This window comes from Marmota monax, unplaced genomic scaffold, assembly GCF_021218885.2.
Source record: "Marmota monax isolate L192 unplaced genomic scaffold, Marmota_monax_Labrador192_F-V1.1 WCK01_AAM20220418_F8-fsc00091, whole genome shotgun sequence".
Classification (NCBI taxonomy): domain Eukaryota; kingdom Metazoa; phylum Chordata; class Mammalia; order Rodentia; family Sciuridae; genus Marmota; species Marmota monax.
The window spans coordinates 3850051-3864910 of NW_026692434.1; the positions used below are offsets into that span (position 1 = coordinate 3850051).

Sequence of the window (14860 nt, forward strand, 5' to 3'; positions counted from 1 at the left end):
TTCCAGGCTTGTGAGACTGGCTTCATATGGGAGATAGACCTCACTACTCAGCCTAGCCAGAGATTCTAGGTGCTTCTCTTCAAGTCAAGTTCATTTCAGCTGTTGTCTTTGTTCTTAGTTGTCCCTTAGAATTAGATGTGCCAATTCCTGCCCATCACTAAGAGAGGTGACTTGGACACCAGCCTATTAAAACACAGCTGGAAATGTTGGGATGCTTGAATGTATGTTCCAGTTCCTTCTATTCTCAAGGAGAAGCTGAGTGTTGGAGATTATGTCCCACTTACTTGCCCTAAACTAAGGAGAGAATCTGAGGCATGTGCTTGCATTTTTATTTAGATTGTGCACACTAAAGCCTTTGGGGATAGCTGATGGAGGTGAACTTACTTGTAAAACCACATTTTTATTTTTTTTTTGTGGTCTAAAGATCCTGTCAACTTTCAGAGGTAGCTGGTTTAGGAGCCAGTTCCTTAGGTGGGAGCTATAAAAAATTAGGGTGCTCGGTGTGTGCATGCACTATTTCCCGGAAAAATCTGCAGACCTGGATTTATTGTAGGAATGAGTTGGAGAGAAGGCTTGGGAAGTTACTGCAATTCCATTTGGGCTCAAGGAGTTTTATTGTTTACCTTCCTCATTAGCTTCCTGATATAGGCCAAATAGAAGCCTGATCTTCAGACAGCAACCAGCAAAGTATGCAGACAAATCTCTTTCAGGGAAAAACTGGGAGCAGATATTTTAGATGTTCTTGAAGGTCTGTATTGACCTCAGGGATTTAGAGCTCGAAAGTGCATGCATGCTCATTAATAACTATCTGTTTGCAATTCAGGGAAACTCATGAATGCAGAATCCCCTAGTTCCAGAGAAAGTTTGTTTAAGAATCCAAGCCATAAAAGAGTGCTGTAAGAATAGGTCAAATCATTAACTCTCTTTTTTTTAACACTTCCCATTTTTGTGGTTGTATATGATATGGAGTTACACTGGTCGTGTATTCATATATGAGCACAGGAAAGTTATGTCCAATTTCATTCTACTGTCTTTCCCATTCCTATCCTCCACCAACCTACAATCCAGGGTCCAGCCCTCTGCACCCCCCAACTATTGTGAGTCAGCATTCACTTATTGGAGAGAACATTTGGCCTTTGGGTTTTGGGGATTGGTTTATTTCACTTAGCATGATAGTCTCCAGTTCCATCCATTTACCTGCAAATGCTATAATTTCATTCATCTTTATGGCTGGGTAGTATTCTATTGTGTATATGTACCACATTTTCTTTATCCATTCATCTGTTGAAAAGCATCTAGATTGATTCCATAGCTTAACTGTTGTGAATTGTGCTGCTATAATCATTGATGTGGCCGCGTCACTTAAGTATGCTGATTTTAAGTCCTTTGGGTATAAACGAAGGAGAGGGACAACTGGGTCATTTCAGTTCTCAGGAATCTCCATACTGCTTTCTAGGTGGTTGCACCAATTTGCAATCCCACCAACAGTGGAAGAGTGCACCATTTCCTCCACATCCTCACCAACATTTATTGTTACTTGTATTCTTGATAATTGCCATTCTCACTGGAGTGAGATGAATTCTCAGTGTAGTTTTAATTTTCATTTCTCTAATGGCTAGTGATGTTGAACATTTTTTTCATATATTTGTTGACCAGTCATATTTCTTCTGTGAAGTATCTGTTCAGTTCCTTTGCCCATTTGTTGATTGGGTTATTTGTTTTGTTGGTGTTAAGTTTTTTTTAGTTCTTTATATATCTTGGAGATTGATGCTTTATCTGAGGTGCAAGTGGCAAAGCAAATCATTCACTCTTACTGCATAAGCTCAGAGTTGAGGATTCTTTCACAGTTGTATGGCATTGTAAATGGAGGGTTTTGTATGAGAGCATCTTAGGTTTTCCTGTTCATTTTGTTGTGAATGTTACTCTTGTATAGAAGTATCTCAGCTAGTTTCTGGCTTTCTCAGAGGGAATTAACCCCTGTGTAAATGATTATTTGTTGCATATATGGGAGGAGGGAAAGCCAGGAGCCATCTGTTCTGCTGTCTTGCTGATGTCCCTTTACTAAGATATTTTCAGGTCACAGATCACATTTTTAGGTGACTTCACTTCTGGTTATATCATTTAAATGGAACTAGGCTTTTTTTTTTTTTTTTTTTTTTTTTTTTTTTAAATGCATTACACTGTAAAGACATCCTGAAGAACTGTTTTTCATTTTCCTGGGTACATTCTCTTAGATAAACTACTTGTGGATAATATATCAAATTTCAAGAAGTTTATACCATGTATCTATTATATTGCTGATAATTGGGAAACAAAGTCATAGAATAGTCACTTTTTAATTGTTAGAATAGGTTTTATTAAAAGCACTAAGACAAATTTCTTTTGTTATATTGCTCCTTCTTTTCCACAAGTCCCTTAACAGTTTTTTTTTTTTTTTAATTTTTTTCTTGGCCAGTGGAACCAGTGTAAATGATGTAAAGCTCCTTTTCCAGCTTCAAAACATTGAATTGTTCATTGGTAACCAGACATACATATATAGTTAATGAAGTTAAACTTTATATGATAGGTTAACAGGTCTGAAAAGCACTATTTGGAATCATGAGGGTATTGAGGCAGATATTGTAGTAGTCTAGGACTCTAGGTGATAGCTGATGAGATCCTTAACTGAGACAGTCCCAAACAGCATGAGGTTAAAGTCATGAATTTGAAGGGAGAAAAATTAAGATGTCTAGAAAGGTTTCTTGAATAAATAGAGATACTGAAAGGAAAAGAGGAACAAGAATGACTTCAATTTTCTTTTCCCCCTACATCAGCAAATAACCAAATTGCAGAAATTAAGAGCATGTGTTGGATTGGAGAGGGATGCAGTGGAAATCTTAGTTCTGCCTCAGATATGTAAAAGCAACACGTTGAATTAAACATAAGTGGGTTATAAAAATCTACTTAGAGATGAGATGAAAGCTAGAGTTATTCCACATCTCCTCAATCCTAAGAAGTAAAGAATCATTTTCTTTTGGTGCCCAACCAGGGATGCAAAAAAGAAAACAAAAAGTATTTTCTTGTTTTTGTTTTTCTCACCTTGAGAAGTATCTCATAATTAATGTGTATTTTTAATGTGAATTTCATCCCCCCAAAAGATTACTTTTTATCCTCTATTATGTAACTGGTGGATTTGCATGATTAAGAAAATGTAGATTTTTGGAGTAAAAAGATTGATGTTTCCTGGACTTTTACTAGTAGATCGGAAAAGTATGGAATACAGAGAAAAGGATTTGTTAGCTCTACAAAAATGATTCATAGTTATAGAAAGCTTTCATATATGTGTTTTGTCTTTTGATGTTCATAATGGTTGTTTAAATATGGAAGATGGTGGTCTTTTATTTTTAGACGAAGAAACTGATGTTAAGAAAAGTTATGTGAATATGGGATGATTTTTCCTTTTTAATTATAATTTTCTTATTTACTGATCATACATAGCATTCCATTCTCATTTATTCATTTCTGTAAGTGAAAGCAAGAGTAAATGAAGGAAGCTGGGTGCAATGGCACACGCCTGTAATCCCAGTGGCTCCGGAGGCTGAGGCAGGAGGATTGCGAGTTCAAAGCCAGCCTCAGCAACTTATTGAGGCCCTAAGCAACTCAGCAGGAGCCTGTCTCCAAATAAAATATAAAAAGGACTGGGGATGTGGCTCAGTGGTTAAGTGACCCTGGGTTCAATTCCCCTACAAAAAATAAAAAGTAAATGAAGCAAATTGTATTAATACAATTTTCTTTTCCATCCTTTATTTAACTTCTTCAAATGTTAATCACATTTGTTCTTTATCATATTTTTTATTTGTACATTATAACTATACATGATAGTGAGATTTGCTGTTAGCACATTTCTTTTTTGTACATATGTGTATATCACACAAACACATTTTTTTCTGAAATGTTTTAGAATAAGTTACAGCCAAAATGTGTCTGTAAGCCTAAATATTTAGCTTATCTCCTAAAAACAAGGAAGGACTTTTATTAAATAACCTTAGTACAGTTACCCAAATCAGGCAGTTAACATTGATAACACAATTTATTTAATTTGTAGAGCTACTGTTTCATCGATTGTTCTAATAACATCAGTGATAAATTCTTTGTAAGATTCAACAAATACTAAGACAGGGGAGTGCTACATAAATAAACCTTAGATCAAAATGAGAGCATTTGCAAAAAGAGTATGTTCTCTTGAGGTAATTAATGGACATGTGCCTTTGTGGATGTATTTGCACTCCCTGTATACTGCAGTTAGACTTTGAATTGGAAGGCTGGGGGATAGGGAGGAGTAAGGAGTAGATTACTTTTTGTTTTTGTCATATGACCCTTTCCAGTGCCTGATAGAGTGGCAGTAGGGATCTCAAACATTCTTTGAAATCACTTTTCTCACTTAGCATTCTCTCTTTCTCTCGTCTTTGTGTCTCACTTACTGAGTTTATGCTGGGCACTGAGTTGAATTGGTAAAAGATGGATGTGGTAAGCATGTCTGTAGTTCCAGTTACTGGAGTGGCTGAGGTGGGAAGACCAGACTGGACAACAGGCAAGAACCCTAGCTTGAACAAACAAACAAAACAAAACAAAAAAACCCAGTATGTGTTATGCCGTTTATCTTAGAGACTAAAAAACATTTGAATTTGAATGTTTTATTTTGTTTGACATAGTGATATAAAAGTGGTTTTTTATAGACTTTCTTTTTGTTCTCCTGTTTGTTTTAAACCTCCTTGATATACCTTCAGCATTTCTTTTTTTTTTTTTAGAGAGAGAGAGAGAAGAGAGAGAGAATTTTTTAATATTTATTTTTCAGTTTTCGGTGGACACATCATCTTTATTTTATTTTTATGTGGTGATGAGGATCGAACCCAGCGCCCCGCACATGCCAGTCTAGCACGTTACCGCTTGAGCCACATCCCCAGCCCCCCTTCAGCATTTCTTAAGGAATACCTCAACTCTGGGAACGTAGCTCAATGGTAGAGCGCTTGCCTAGAATTTATGAAGCTTTGTGTTTGATCCCCAGCACCATAAAAATAGATAAAATAGCACACAGAACTTTTAATTAGCATTGTGATAATTATTTTGAAGTTTATAATGATTGTGCAGGAATTCTGGTTGCAAAATGTTATCCCTATGCTTTCATCTTCTGGCATTACTGATGCTACTTTACAGGAAAACATGGATGTGATGCGGATAACCACAGATGATTAGGTCATGGCAAAATGTTAATTTCTTTCAGATTAAAAAGTTATTTTAAAAATCACTTCTTAGAACATTGCATAATAAAATATTTGCTATAAGAAACCATTTGGAACTTTAACCATTCTTGAAATACTGTTTATGGAACTCTTATTTAAACTTTTGTGTTTAATAAAAGTCTTATTATCATCTTTTTTAATGTGATAGAAGCTGAGTCCATGGCTTCTTGGTTGACATTTCTGTATATCTGCCAGAGCTGCACATCTTAGGATCATCCACCAGTCTTCTTAACTTCAATCTACTGGCTCTATTTTTGACTGTCATTATTTCTTTTCTGGTAAAGTAAGGAAAAACCAATTTAAAAAAAAGAATATATGATATTTCATTTTTACATTGAATGCATGTAGGTATAGAATTTACATACTATACTGTTTATCTATTTAAGTGTATATACTAATTTTTAGCATATTAACAGAATTTTGTAATCCTTACCACAATGGATTTTTAGAACATTTCCATCACTCCAAAATGACCTCTCAGGCTTATTTGCAGTCACTTCCAATCTGCCTTCCCCATCCCCAAGTTCTTTTTCAGACTTGTAGTTCATTTGTTTATAGTGTAGAAAACACATTTTCATGGATTGTTGTTTAGTTCTCCTGGTTGTCTATAAGCATACCCAATACAAAACATTATTGACAATAAGCAATGAAGGGTAAGCTAATACTCATGGATAGAGAATAAAGAGCCTTGAGAGGGAGAGAAAAAAGTGGACTTATCCTTATTTCATGCTTGGTCACAGACAATATTCTGATACAGGTAGTTTCTCTTTCAGCTCATTTTATTGCTTTGGTTTGTGTCTCTTACCTGAGGCATCTACTACTAATGATGCTGCTGGAAGAATTACTCTTTATATCTTAGTGGATTTTGCCCTCTCCTTCCACTCTGCTTTTCCATGAGCAAAATTTTTCTTGTTCTTTGCAGTTTTTCTTTCACACTAAAACTACCAAATCTAGTTCTTACTGTCTCTAATCTTGAATGTTATGAGGAAAGAAATAAAATGAACTAAATAATGTGCAAAAAAAAATGATACTTATGGAAGGATAGGAAAAAGTTATTTCATTTTTAAATTAATTGCTTCAATAGCAAGTAACTTGGCATTTCAGAACATTAACAAAATAGAGTAAAACCAATTATCCAGTGGTAGGAAATTTTGTTTGGGATAGTACCAGAATTACAAGACCTTACAAAGTATTTTCAGTTGCATTTGGAGATCTGCCCATAATATGGTTTTAGCACTTTCTCACCATTACTAGCATTTTTCATTATATTTTGAGCACAAGTTTCTCAGTCTCTAAAATGGGTGGCAATCTTGCATGTTTATTAGAATTATAACTGGCAGTGTGTTTGGAAATAATGATAATGTTTTACTTATTCCGTAGGATAGTGGTTTCCTTTAAAATTTCTGTCTTAGCAGTTTTGATAGCAATAACTTATATGACTTAAGATCATAGTTATTATTTGTAAGCTGGAGACTATCTAAATTTTTGTAGCTGACATTGTGCCTGGGTCTGGCACACAGAGATCAATAAAATGGAGTTAGTATTCTCAAAGAAATCACAGTTTCTCAGAAAAGACAGATAAAACAATTAACTGTAAATCATTGTGATAAGTGTTATTTAAAAAGTGTTGCTGAAGGGTTATAGAAGCTTATAGAAGAATTAAGTCTTTTTCTTTAATTTTTTTTTAAGTTGCAGATGGACACACCGCCCTTATTTTATTTATTTATTTTATGTGGTGCTGAGGATTGAACTTAAGTCATATAATCCTCAGCACCACATAATTGAACATGCCAGGCAAGTGCTCTACTACTGAACCACAATCCCAGCCCTAGAAGAACCAAATCTTAAAAAGGAAATTACTATAAGCAATTTAAGTCTTTTTTCTTCACTGTATTTTCTTTTTATAAAAAATATTCAAAGGTGGGTACACACCTGTAATCCTAGTGACTCGAGAGACTGGCAGGAGGATTGTAAGTTGGAGCCCAACCTTAGCAATTTAGTGAGGCCTTAAGCAACTTAGAGAGACCCCGTCTCAATTAAAAAGGGCTGGAAGGTGTAGCTCAGTGGTAGCACCCCTGGATTCAATCGCTAGTACTGGGGGGAAAAATCAAAGAAGCTTTTCTATATCTAAATCCATCATGGTAAGCAAAAGATTTTTTTCTTTTTTCTGAAAAGAACAAAATTTCGTTTTATTTTTCAAATGGCATGAAAGATTCTAGGCCATACATTGAGATCTCAGGAAGATTTCTGTTTATTTTTTTATATGTATAAATGATTTATCAGTTAGCAAATTAATTTTTTTACAATCTACAAGATTTCCATACCTTAAAACTTCCTTTTTTTCTGACTTAGTAATCACTTTGTATCATACAAATTCAAGCTACATTGTGTATCATTACTTAAAATCAAATCAGTGAAAAAGAAATTTAGTTATAAGGCACTTTAGTATTATATTTTTTGATCATACATCATAGCAAAGTCTAGACTCTTCAAAATGGGAGGGACTGTTCACTTAACTTAGGATGTACTTTGTGCTTTTGTACCTTGTCCAGGCTTTACCTTCTTTTCCTATACTTGACTTTTAGTAATTGCCTCAAATACCACTGACTCTATAGAGCTTATACTGATATTGCTGTTCAGCATTCATCTTTTCCTCTTCTATGTTCCCACATCATTTACCCTTATATTATAACCACTGTCTGACTTACTAGACTTGAAGCTCCTTGAAGGCATAATCTTGTGTTTTGCCTTCTTCATTTAATACCTTGGTTAAAATAAACACTTAACATATGATTGGTGATTTAAATTGAATTTAGAGCATTTGAGTTTGATGAGAATGTTTTATTGTTTGTTCTTTAATCCTTCATTTAGGATTTTGTCTCTGAAATCAAGGAATATTAAATCTCAGATGTATTCTATTTGCTGCTACCAAATACAATTATAATTCACATTGAATTATTTTGATTATAGGCTTAATTGCTATAACAAAATGACTCACTCCTAAAGACTGTGGCTTAAATAGGATAGGTTATTTTTTCTTCCTTTTAGTCTAAAGATGAACTATCCAATGTGGATAGAGTAGTTCTGTCATCTTCAACATGGGGCTCAACATCTGGATCCAAGGTAACAGGTTAGTCTTCTGTTATCTCACAAATAATGGGAATGGGGAAGAGAATAGGAAACACAGGCCCAGGGTGGTTAATAGCAAAACACATCTTTTCTGCTCACATCTATTGGCCTGAACTTGGTTATGTGGCTATATTTTGCTGCAGAGGAGGCTGAGAAATATAGTCTTATCTGGAAAGCCATATTTCTAGTTAATAGTCAAAGGCGTTTATTACCAAAAAGAATAATGGCAAAATTATTAAAGACCATAATTTCTGCCACGGAGTTTTTGGTTTCATTTCCTTTAAGAAAAATAGTAGATCAATTGCTCCAGGAATCAAAGAACCTCCATATTTGACTAAGTCATCAGACCTGGCAGACTTTTATTATATAGCCTATTTCCTTACTATAAGTGATGCAGAAGGCCACATAGAGCTTTCCTAGTGAGAAATTTACCATCTACTTTAAGACACAATTGCTAACAACAAATGAAAAAATAGAAGGTACCTGTTGTGGCATATTATATGAGACAAGCTGTCATGAACTATAGACTTTTATAGGAGAAGAGAATGGAGGATGAATTCATAAGGAAGAGCTTAAAGAAGAAGACAGTACTTTGTTTAGTTCTTGAAGATGGGGTAGAATTTGTGTGGTCACTAGCAGAACATTTTAGGCAAGGAAAATGGTTGGTGTGAAGCAAAGTGCCAAGACAGAATAATTGAGTTGTATTCAAGGGAAAGCAAGGAGTGTGTTCTTATTGCTCCTTGATTTAAGTTGGAATTTTGAAAAATAATTTAAGAAGAATTAAGACCAAGATGGTCATGAAAACAATATAGAGGAAAATGGAAAATTGTTTTTAAAGGTTTGGTGTCATAGACTGAAATGCTAAGAGTTTAGACTGGAAGTAGAATTCTTTTCACTCTGCCTAGTCTTTATGAGGTTACCCATGACCTCTCGATTACTACAGTTCCCACATCCACATGTTCTTTTCTAGCTTCATTCTACTAACTTCTATGAATTATTTGACACTGTTGACCATGTTTTCTTTAAAACTCTCTCCTTTGATTTTACATTGCTTTTCATTTTCTCTCTGAATTATAATTCTGCTTTATTTACTTTTTGTACTCCCTATTGGGGTTGCAACTGTCATTCTTGAAGAAGACGCTCCAGGTAAACTTTAGTCGATCTTAATAGATTGCTGGACATTTTTCATCTCAGTGTGTCACTGTCACTTAAACCATTCAACAATTCTGCAGTTTTCTGAGTCTTTACAAATAACTTTTTTAAAATTCCAAATACAGAACTTGCAGACATTTTGTTCTCTACCTTCTCCTTTTTCACTATATTTTTTTGTCACTAAATCTTCTTAGTTTTTTTGGTGACTCATGTTTATTTATTTCCATTCTTATTGCCACCACACTTAATGAGCTCACAGGTATGTGAAAGCAGATCAGAAAGGACAGTGGTTCTCCCTTATCCATGATTTCACTTTCCGCAGTATCAGTTACACATAGTCAACTGTAATTTGAAAATATTGCATGGGAAATTCAGAAATGAACAGTTTCACATTACTGACCATTCTGAATGTGATGAAATCTCATGCCATCTCTCTCTCTCTGTCCTGTCTAGAATGTGAATCATCCCTTTGTGTAGCATATCCATGCTATATATGCTATTCTCAGTTGGTTACTTAGTAGCCATCTCAGTTTTCAGAAACATTGTTGTGGCATCAGTGTTTGCATTCAAGTAACTCATATTTTATATAGTAATGGCCCCAAAGCACAGGAGTATTCAGACTGTCAGTTTAGAGAGGCCAAAGAGAAGCTGTAAATTGTTTCCTTTAAGTATCATCACAAGAAGAAGGATGAGTGCAGTATAGTGAGATATTTTGAGAGAACACATTTCTATAATTTTTATTATAATGTTTGTTATAATTGTTCTCTTTTATTATTTTTTTAATATCTTATTGTGCCCAATTTATGAATTAAACATTACCTATAAGAAACAACCATAGTATTTGTATAGTTGGGTATTATGTGCAGTTTCAGGTATTGATTAGCTAAGTCTACTCTACACTGAATGCTTGAATATGAAGACTGTCAACAGTAATCTAGAACCCTACTATTCAAAATATGGTCTGTGGATGGCAGCATAAGCATAACTGGGAATTCACTATTAGGTGCCACTCCAGGTACTACAGAATTAGAGTTTGCATTTTTATAATATCCTCAGGCGATGCATAAGCACAGTGGAATTTGAGAGACAACTGTGTTTCTTTAACTTTTCTTGTTTGAGACTAAACTGCTAAGTTGTAGCAGCTATTTATTTTTAACTGTTTACCATAGATTTCTGTGTAAGCTTCAAAACATGGATAATTGTGTTACAGATAGTTGAGTTAGAAATGATTAGACAGATGGAAAATAACTGGAAGTATAACTTATCTAGAGTAGTCCTTGAAGTCCCAAATGTATGTTTGTCAGCTTGTAGATGTCATTTCTCAAATTTAAAAGCAAGATATCTGGGAAAAATTGTATATACATAACCTACTTCCTGTGTAATTAAGGAGTTTGGAGAGACATGTGTTTAGTTTTTCTGTTTTGTAATTACTGGCTTTAATGTTTTAGTAGAGTAGATTTCAAGTTCACATAAAAAGTAAGGTCAGTGGTAGAGCACTTGCCTAGCATGTTCCAAGTTTAGGTCAGTGGTAGAGCACTTGCCTAGTATGTTCCAAGCCTTTGGTTCAATTCTCAGCATTGCAAAAAGAAAAAAGAAAAAAAAAGTGTACTTAAAACATAAGCCTACAATATTTTTTTAAAAACTTGAAAGTTTTCATAATCAAGTAATTTATAGAAATCAGGTATAAGCTCCTGAATATTTGAGTCTGTTAGTATCTCTAATATTTTCAGGATTTTTTGACCATGATCAAAAAGTAACATTTTACAGTATACCTCAGTTCCTATAAAGCTTTTTGAGTCAGTTCTTGTTTTCATTGTTGCATACAATACTAATGTATTTAAAAACTCTGTTGTATGCAACATAGGTCATTTTCCATAATTACCAGTGAGATGTACCTATTTTCATAAATTTGTTGGCCATACATTTCTTCTATGAATTATCCATTCATAGCTTTTGGCCAGTTTTCTGAAAAATTGTTTTTTTTCCTTATTGATTTATGTTTTATTTATTTTATTTGATATAGTACTTTCAATGTATGTATACATTAAGTATATACTTTCAGTAAAAAAATGATTTTTCAATGAATAAAAATTGGCGCATTATATTATAGTTATATATAATATTGGGATTTGTTTTTATTTTTTGTTTGTTTACTTTTGTGGTGATGGAGGATGAACCCAGGGCTTCCCATATGCTAGGCTATTGCTCTATCTACCAGTGAGCTCTGTTCCCAGCCCTGTGTTTTAGTTTTTAAAAATGTGTTACATCAGCTACTTGGGAGGCTGAGACAGGAGGGTTGTGTGGTTCAGGCAACATATCCAGAACACATCGGCAAAAAAAAAAAAAAAGTATTAAAAATTTTTATTTGTTAGTATTTTAATTAGTATCTTATATATTTAAAGAAGAACTCACTTTTTTACTGGGCAACAGTACTACTGATTCAACTATGGTTAGTGAAATAACTATACAGATTAATTTAAAAATCTTAGATTCAGGAGAAGTTTCTAGAAAACAAACTTAGTAATATGGTTAAGGTTCTGGAAGATTTATTTATAACCTTCAGTGCAACCAGGTCATAGGTCATCGTAGCAAGCTGCTGTCAGTATGATTTGAAAATTTGAGCTTATGATTCTTTAAATTTCTGTTATAATGGTATAAATATCAGAATGCTTCTAATATGCTTGTGTGGGTTTTTGTTTTGTTTTGTTTTTTAGTTTCTTTTTTTTTTTTTTAATTTTTTATTGTGGGTTGTTCAAAACATTACAAATTTCTTGACATATCATATTCCACACTTTGATTCAAGTGGGTTATGAACTCCCACCTTCACCCCATACACAGATTGCAGAATCACATCAGTTACACATCCATTGATTTACAAATTGCCATACTAGTGTCTGTTGTGCTCCGCTGCCTTTCCCATCCTCCACCCTCCCCCCTCCCCACCTCTCCCCTCCCCTCCCCTCCTCTCTCTCTACCTCCTCCACTGTATAACCCTGAGGGTCTCCTTCCATTACCATGCTATTTCCCTTCTCTCTCCCTTTCCCTCCCACCTCTCATCCCTGTTAAATGTTAATCTTCTTCTCCTGCTCTTCGTCCCTACTCTGTTCTTAGTTACTCTCCTTATATCAAAGAAGACATTTGGCATTTGTTTTTTAGGGATTGGCTAGCTTCACTTAGCATAATCTGCTCTAATGCCATCCATTTCCCTGTAAATTCTATGATTTTGTCATTTTTTAATGCAGAGTAATACTCCATTGTGTATAAATGCCACATTTTTTTTATCCATTCGTCTATTGAAGGGCATCTAGGTTGGTTCCACAGTCTTGCTATTGTGAACTGTGCTGCTATGAACATCGATGTAGCAGTGTCCCTGTAGCATGCTCTTTTTAGGTCTTTAGGGAATAGACCAAGAAGGGGAATAGCTGGGTCAAATGGTGGCTCCATTCCCAGCTTTCCAAGAAATCTCCATACTGCTTTCCAAATTGGCTGCACCAATCTGCAGTCCCACCAGCAATGTACAAGTGCACCCTTTTCCCCACATCCTCGCCAGCACTTGTTGTTGTTTGACTTCCTAATGGCTGCCAATCTTACTGGAGTGAGATGGTATCTTAGGGTGGTTTTGATTTGCATTTCTCTGACAGCTAGAGATGTTGAGCATTTTTTCATGTACTTGTTGATTGACTATATGTCCTCCTCTGAGAAGTGTCTGTTCAGGTCCTTGGCCCATTTGTTGATTGGGTTGTTTGTTCTCTTATTGTCTAATTTTTGGAGTTCTTTGTATACTCTGGATATTAGGGCTCTATCTGAAGTGTGAGGAGTAAAGATTTGTTCCCAGGATGTAGGCTCCCTATTTACCTCTCTCATTGTTTCTTTTGCTGAGAAAAAACTTTTTAGTTTGAGTAAGTCCCATTTGTTGATTCTAGTTATTAACTTTTGTGCTATGGGTGTCCTATTGAGGAATTTGGAGCCCGACCCCACCGAATGTAGATCGTAGCCAACTTTTTCTTCTATCAGACGGCGTGTCTCTGATTTGATATCAAGCTCCTTGATCCATTTTGAATTCACTTTTGTGCATGGCGAGAGAAAGGGATTCAGTTTCATTTTGTTGCATATGGATTTCCAGTTTTCCCAGCACCATTTGTTGAAGATGCTATCCTTCCTCCATTGCATGCTTTTAGCCCCTTTATCAAATATAAGATAGTTGTAGTTTTGTGGATTGGTTTCTGTGTCCTCTATTCTGTACCATTGGTCCACCCGCCTGTTTTGGTACCAGTACCATGCTGTTTTTGTTACTATTGCTCTGTAGTATAGTTTGAAGTCTGGTATCGCTATACCGCCTGATTCACACTTCTTGCTTAGCATTGTTTTTGCTATTCTGGGTCTTTTATTTTTCCATATGAATTTCATGATTGCTTTCTCTATTTCTACAAGAAATGCCGTTGGGATTTTGATTGGCATTGCATTAAACCTATAGAGAACTTTTGGTAATATCGCCATTTTGATGATGTTAGTTCTGCCTATCCATGAACAGGGTATATTTTTCCATCTTCTAAGATCTTCTATTTCTCTCTTTAGGGTTCTGTAGTTTTCATTGTATAAGTCTTTCACCTCTTTTGTTAGGTTGATTCCCAAGTATTTTATTTTTTTTGAAGATATTTTGAATGGAGTGGTTGTCCTCATTTCCATTTCAGAGGATTTGTCGCTGATATACAGGAATGCCTTTGATTTATGCGTGTTGATTTTATATCCTGCCACTTTGCTGAATTTATTTATTAGCTCTAATAGTTTCTTTGTAGAGCCTTTTTGGTCTGCTAGGTATAGAATCATATCATCTGCAAATAGTGATAATTTAAGTTCTTCTTTTCCTATTTTTATGCCTTTAATTTCTTTCGTCTGTCTAATTGCTCTGGCCAGTGTTTCGAGAACTATGTTGAAGAGAAGTGGAGAGAGAGGGCATCCCTGTCTTGTTCCAGATTTTAGAGGGAATGCCTTCAGTTTTTCTCCATTCAGAATGATGCTAGCCTGAGGCTTAGCATAGATTGCTTTTACAATATTGAGGTATGTTCCTGTTATCCCTAGTTTTTCTAGAGTTTTGAACGTAAAGGGATGCTGTACTTTGTCGAATGCTTTTTCCGCATCTATCGAGATGATCATATGGTTCTTATTTTTAAGTCTATTGATGTGGTGAATAACATTTATTGATTTCCGTATATTGAACCAGCCTTGCATCCCAGGGATGAATCCTACTTGATCATGGTGTACAATTTTTTTGATATGTTTTTGTATCCGATTCGCCAGAA

At 35.0% G+C, this 14860-nt stretch overlaps 1 protein-coding gene across 4 annotated transcripts in view; it reads left to right on the top strand.

Annotated features, from left to right (window-relative positions):
* Positions 1–14860, top strand: part of Smap1 (small ArfGAP 1) — a 194097-nt gene that overhangs the window by 42353 nt on the left and 136884 nt on the right. The window lies entirely within an intron of this gene.